The sequence below is a fragment of the Ascaphus truei genome, chromosome 19, assembly GCF_040206685.1.
Source record: "Ascaphus truei isolate aAscTru1 chromosome 19, aAscTru1.hap1, whole genome shotgun sequence".
Taxonomy (NCBI): Eukaryota; Metazoa; Chordata; class Amphibia; order Anura; family Ascaphidae; genus Ascaphus; species Ascaphus truei.
In genome coordinates this window covers 32,468,514-32,474,513 of record NC_134501.1, presented here as the reverse complement: position 1 = coordinate 32,474,513, position 6,000 = coordinate 32,468,514, and the positions used below count along the sequence as shown (strand labels likewise).

General features: G+C 45.1%; 1 protein-coding gene across 2 annotated transcripts in view; it reads left to right on the top strand.

Moving 5' to 3' along the window:
- The first annotated feature begins 2,847 nt into the window (after nt 1-2,847).
- The window catches only part of PSKH1 (protein serine kinase H1), a 61,053-nt gene continuing 57,900 nt past the window's right edge, over nt 2,848-6,000 (top strand). The window contains exon 1 of one of the 2 annotated variants that reach the window (XM_075577100.1): nt 2,848-3,059. The gene's annotated coding sequence lies outside the window, so the exon portion shown is untranslated. Of the gene's footprint in view, nt 3,060-3,233; nt 3,256-6,000 lie in introns of those variants that run through there. The other variant, XM_075577101.1, reaches the window with a different exon arrangement.

The window sequence follows — 6,000 nt, the reverse complement described above, 5'->3', positions numbered from 1 at the left end:
CAGGGTTTTGATGGGGAAAATGTAATTAGTTGTCACACAAACACGTGACGTCATGATGCAGGAACGGCCGCGGGCCTCGGCGCATGCGCAGAAGGGTCCTCGGGCCTTGGCGCATGCGGATCCTCGGGCCTCCGGAGTGCATGCGCAGATTTTTCTGATAAGATTCTTGTAGTTTGCTTGGAAAACTGCTCTGTGCTCCCTGGCGGAGTGGATAAAGTGCAAATAAACAGCAAGAGTTGACATGTGGACACTGTACTTGCGGCTTTTAAAAACAGAAAAATAAAAAGAAGATTGGTTAATTTGCTTTGAAGCTGTATGTCCCTTTTTTTTTTTTTTTTAAATATCCATGAACCGGATTTGATTTGTGGTTCTCCGAACTCCAGTTATTCCTGGTTCCTGGAAGATTTATAGTTTTGTTGTGCCTGTGTGTAACAGAAAAAAAAAGACAAATACCTTATGGCTGCTGGGTCACCAATGGACATTCACGGCGTCCTCATCCGATTATGTTGCATATTACAGTATATATTGGCTGCCAGCGCAAGTCTGACCCTTGGCACGTAGAATAGGTGGACAAAACTGTCAGACTACAGACTACAACTACAGGGTTCCTGGAGGTTCAGGCTTAGTGGATCGAGTACGAGCAGGGCCTGCTTGTTGGCAGCCCCGTGTTTAGAGGCCCAGGGTTCTGCCATATAACATTTAAACTGAGTGCCGAGGGAGAGCACGAGGCATCTGTAAATGCCTCATACCTTGTTTCCGGAGCTGGTATCTCCTCCTGTAATGATGTGACGATGCGTGCCATGACAACGCGACGTCATGAAGTCACATACCGAGAAGTCACCATGACAACCTGACATCACATGGCGACACGTCGCCTTGACAACGTGTTGTCACATGGCACCGAGTCGCTATGACAAGGCAACGTAGCAAGAAGAGATGCCGCTCTGGGGAAGGAAAAAGCCTCCGCCAAAACCCTACTGCACCGTGACCCACAAAACTCCCAGCCGGCCCTGACTATGAAGGACACCCCAGTCCGTTATAAAAAGAAATACCACTAGCTTAAAAAAAACAAACAATGCAAAATGTTGGTTTAAAGGGCATAACAGAGCTCTCTTGCAAAATAGGTAATGTTGGGGGAAGAGAGGGTACTATGTAGAGTTGCCAAGTGGCTTCTCCAGAAATACTTGACACAATGGTGAAAGGTGCGACGCACTCGAGACACACACACACACACACACCTCTTCACTCTAAGCCGGTCAGGTCACTATGTCCAGAGAGATAATACCGGACACATATCTGTCCAGTATTACCTCTCATTTTTTACTGGATAGTGTCAAAATACAGGACAATCCAGTTCAATACTGGACTCCTGGGAACCTGTATGGTGGACAGGGGGTATTTTATGTGTAGGCGGAGAGAGGGTACTATGTGTGTGGGAGGAGGGGGGAATTATGTGTCTGGGGAGAAAGAGGTGGGGGTTTGGGGGGAAAGGTGGGGGTGTGGGAGAGAGAGGAGGGGGTGTGGGAGAGGGGAGTGAGAGATGGAGGGGAAAGATAGAGGGGGCGGGGGGGCTCGAAAGGCCACCGACACTGAGGGTGGAGGGCAGTGGAAACTGTAGGCCTGGGCCCTGGCTATGGGGCAGTAAGTGAGAAAGGTTTTAAGCGGGAGAGAGAGGGCTTTAGATACAAAAGAGGTACACAGACTACTACTGTAACGGTGTTTCCCCCACCCGGTGGAAGATGTGGCCATTACTGGTCGTGTGGTGCATGATACCTGTTGGTAACAGGAGGGCTGAGTCATCTGCCGGTGGTAATGGGGACACAGGACTAGATTCTCGGGGGTCATACCTCACATATCTCTTTAGCAGGGCAACGCCTCCATCTGCCGTAGGCTCCAGGGACTGAAGGTGATCTCCCACGGTAGAAACTATTACCTCTCCCCCCCCCCCCCAGTAAGGTCACGCACCAGGCAGGAGGTATATGCAAACAGGAACAGTTTATTACTCTTAAGTACAGTTACAGGAACAAGGCAGGTTCTGCCTAATGCAGTCTCACAGCTATCACTGAATGATGGTGCCTGGACCGTCACTACAGACCAAGGGCACCCGCAGCCATCCTAGCTCTTCCCCACCTCCCTAGCAGAGGCATAAGTATGGTCCACACTCACTCTCCCCCAAAGGGAAGAGGACTCAGAAGGCCCAATCTCAGCCTTTCCACTGTGTGACCTGCCTTCCTCAGTGGGGAAGGACATCACCACTGAATTTGGGTGGTACCTGACCTTAAGTACGGCCAGGAGGAGGGCAACAGGTCTGACTCATGATTGGTCATGCCCATGCCTGATGTCACCGCCTCCCGCTGTCACTCAAGTGCAGTACCAAGGAGGGGGAAAACCCCATATAAACTACTGGCAACCTGATTGTACCAGGGTTTACTGCCAGGCCAAGGGCAGAATGTAGCCATCAGGTGATCTGGCTACACTACTATATAATAGGGTGATCAGACGTACTGGTTTTTCTGGGATTGTGTCCAGGTCTCACGACGACTTTATAAAAAGTTTGAAAACGTCACGGTTTTTCGCACCGATCGCGTCACGGTTCTTAACTGGGAAAAAGTGGTCCCCCTACTATATCTTAATAGTCAAAAGTTTCCCTGCTTTGTCAGAAAAAAAAAATCTTAATGTAAGTCAATAAATCAATAATATGCCCCTTCAATCTCTCTTCTATTTGCAGTATATGGTTCAAAGTTGCCCTCACCAATGCGACGGGTAGCACCGTCTTTGCCAGTATCCAAGATGGCCGCCGGGCGCGTCACGTCGTACGTCTTGTCTTTTCTGCGCGTTGCCGGGAACTCTATCGTGCTGTTGCCAAGGCTCCAGCCAGCTCGGTGGGAGAAGCCTCCGCTCTGCGACGTCACAGCGCTTCCGGATTCCCAGCGTCCCCCCGGACAGCTCCGTGCCCCCCACTGTTACTTTCTCTCCCCCCCGGTCATTTATATATGTGCCGCCCGCTTCCAAATGCAGCCCTACGTGTGCGGGACGGGTTGCGGGTGCGCGGTGGAGAGGTGAGCGCCTGCCTGCCGCGCGTTACCTGCGGCGTCACTTCGCGGGCGCGGAAGGGGTTAATTTGTTTGCTCTGTTGCAGACACAGGGTTAATATTCCCCTTATTCGTGCATGTGTTGGGGGGGGGGGGAGCTGTAAAGTGCCATGTGCATGCTGAGGGTACTGAAGGAGTTAATGTCACCTGCATTTATGTTGAGGTACTAGATGGGTTAATAATTATCATTTGCCTATTTTGAGGCACTGGAAGGGTTAATATGTCTAATTATCTTGAGGTATTGGGGGGGGGGGGGGGGTTGTCATTATCTGCATATTATTTCGAGGCTCTGGCATGTAAGAGGTTAATCTTTGTGGTATGTGTCATTGTAATGTCAGTGACATGAATGTAATTTGTCTGTTTAACTCTTGGCTGGGGCTGTCTATTCAGCTGCAATAGTGCCGATTGGGGCGCTGTCGCAAGGGAAAAGTCCCAATTGAAGCTATCAGGATTTTAAGGAACTGTCGATGTGAAAAGAAAAATAATTAATAAACCTGGCCAGCACCTTGTGTGAAAGTAAAATGCAAGTAGAAGAGGGTGGTGGGGCTTTTATATCCTAGTGTGTTAGTGCATTAATATCAACCTCTTATTAATAATCATTTCATATAGCGCTTTTATCCCAGTGGGACTCACAGCGCGTCACTATTACAGTATAGCGTGCGGTACGCAGCACATAGGATTGTTACTGACACCATTCCTGCCCAGGTGAGCTTACAATCTATGTTTTTGGTGCCTGAGGCACAGGGAGATAAAGTGACAAGGTCACAAGGAGCTGACACCGGGAATTGAACCAGGTTCCCGTTCTTCAAACTCTGTCATTGTTTTCAGTCCGTGTCTTTAATCACTGAGCCGCTCCTGCTTCCTTTGTCGTTTCTGACAAGTCAGCTCCTTCATTAAAGTTTAAAATGAGGGTATAGCAAGGCTGTAGGCCTTTACATTTCCAGGATGTTGATATACATCCGATCTACCCTAACTGATCACAGCATGTTCGGTTTGATACAAAGATTGGTAAACTATCCTGGTTTTACTCTGAGGCTCATGTGGGTAACCCATTCAAGTGCTAAAATACTGCGCGGAAACTCCCATTGACTTGGATCATATGTTAATAAATAACACCCTCAAGTTAATGGTCCAGGTGGCAAAGCAAATAGAAGACCTGTTATTCTAGGGGGTACTCCAAATAAAGCTGGAGATGCAAACACCTACAAATTTAGTTTTTTAGGGTATTGCGAGCCGGGGGGGGGGTTGGAGCTCGATCTGATGTTTTCTACCGAAAAGATAAAAGCACACTTGGTGATTAAAGAGCTGGTATTAGAAATGTAATGAATAAAGAAACGATGACTTGGGAGGGGGGGGGGGGCAACATCTCTCATTGTAACTGAAATGTTGGTTATCACATTGGAGTAAAATCCACTTAATTCCTTGATGACGTAATTAGCAAAACAGAACTAGGTGAGCTCAGCGCTAACAAAATGAATCAGTAACATTTACCTTTAGCAGTGCTGCTAGGCAAAGAGAATTGGCTGTACTTTTATGGAAAACAAATGCATAAAACCCTGTGCTACTTTCCAAATTGTCTTGTCATTTATTTGACCCAAGCCATGCTGAAAAGCAGTGTTATGCAGCAGGCATAAGCTTGTAGGGGTCATGTTTAAAATGGATTTGAAGCAAAAGGGGACAGTGGGCTCATTTGCATGTAATTTCCCAGAATCCCTGACTGCAGTGGAACACTGTGTGCTAAGAGATAATGGGGAAAGGCAGGGTTGCAGACCTGTCTGAGACGTGATATAATTTATTAGTGAAATGTAACATTTTTGATCCAAATTTTTTTATCAAAGGAGTCGTGGTTGCATCTTTTGATTAAAAAAAATTAGAATGATCTAGCACTCACCCTGTCGGTTATAATTTAGCTAGAGGTGCTATGATCTTGCATCTGTACCACATGATGCATATAACTATACAAAAAACAAACTGGATCAGCACTAAAATAATGAAGTTTAAAAAAAAATTAAGGACACGTTTTGCCAGGTTTCTTCTTTAATGTATAAAAAAAGAAAACCGCAATACAGAAAAAAATCAGCAGATACACACAATGTGCACAATAGAGCAACGATTCAAGGCCTCCTTTTATTTATTTACATTTTGAGTGCCAATCCAGTTTGAATTTTGGATAGAAAAAAAAAATGATTTAAGCCTGTTAACCGCATCAAAGTAAACTCCATTTAAGAAGGTACCTGCACTAAAATACATATTTCATATTGTCTTGTGGAGTAAATATGTTCACTATTAAAAGAGCCGGTAGCAGGCTGGGACTGACAACAAGGACACGTGAGCTTTCTGAAAGTGTCTATAGAGATAAATGAATGAAGCATTTTTCTATGTGCGATGAAGTGCAATTAAAACTGGCAAAAATGCCAAGCATTATGAAGGAAAAATGTGAGTGCACAGGTTCGAAAGTGGAAAGTAATTGCAAGCCAATTTAGAAAACAGCACTGTGTTTTTGTATTTGTTTTCCTTTGTTTTATTTATTTATAAAAATATTTTACCAGGAAGTAATACATTGCAAGTTATCTGTTTTCTAGTATGTCCTGGGCACAGTTATGTAGTAATACAAAATCCCCAATGTAATACAAGTAATACAATGTTTGCACTCTACTTATTTAGACCAAGAGTAGGTATAGTTAAATCAGCAAATTGATTACTCATAAAAAAATCACATGGCAGAGTGATATAATTTGGTACACAAAGAGACTGGTCAAAAATCCTAATTTTTCAAAAACAATAAAATGAATTTACTGTTTAACGGGCAAAACAATAAATAGTTCATGCAGCTCGGACTCAATGAGCAGAACTTACTCCCTCTGTAGTGAAGTTCACTTCTATGATGAAATTTGCCAATAATCATGTC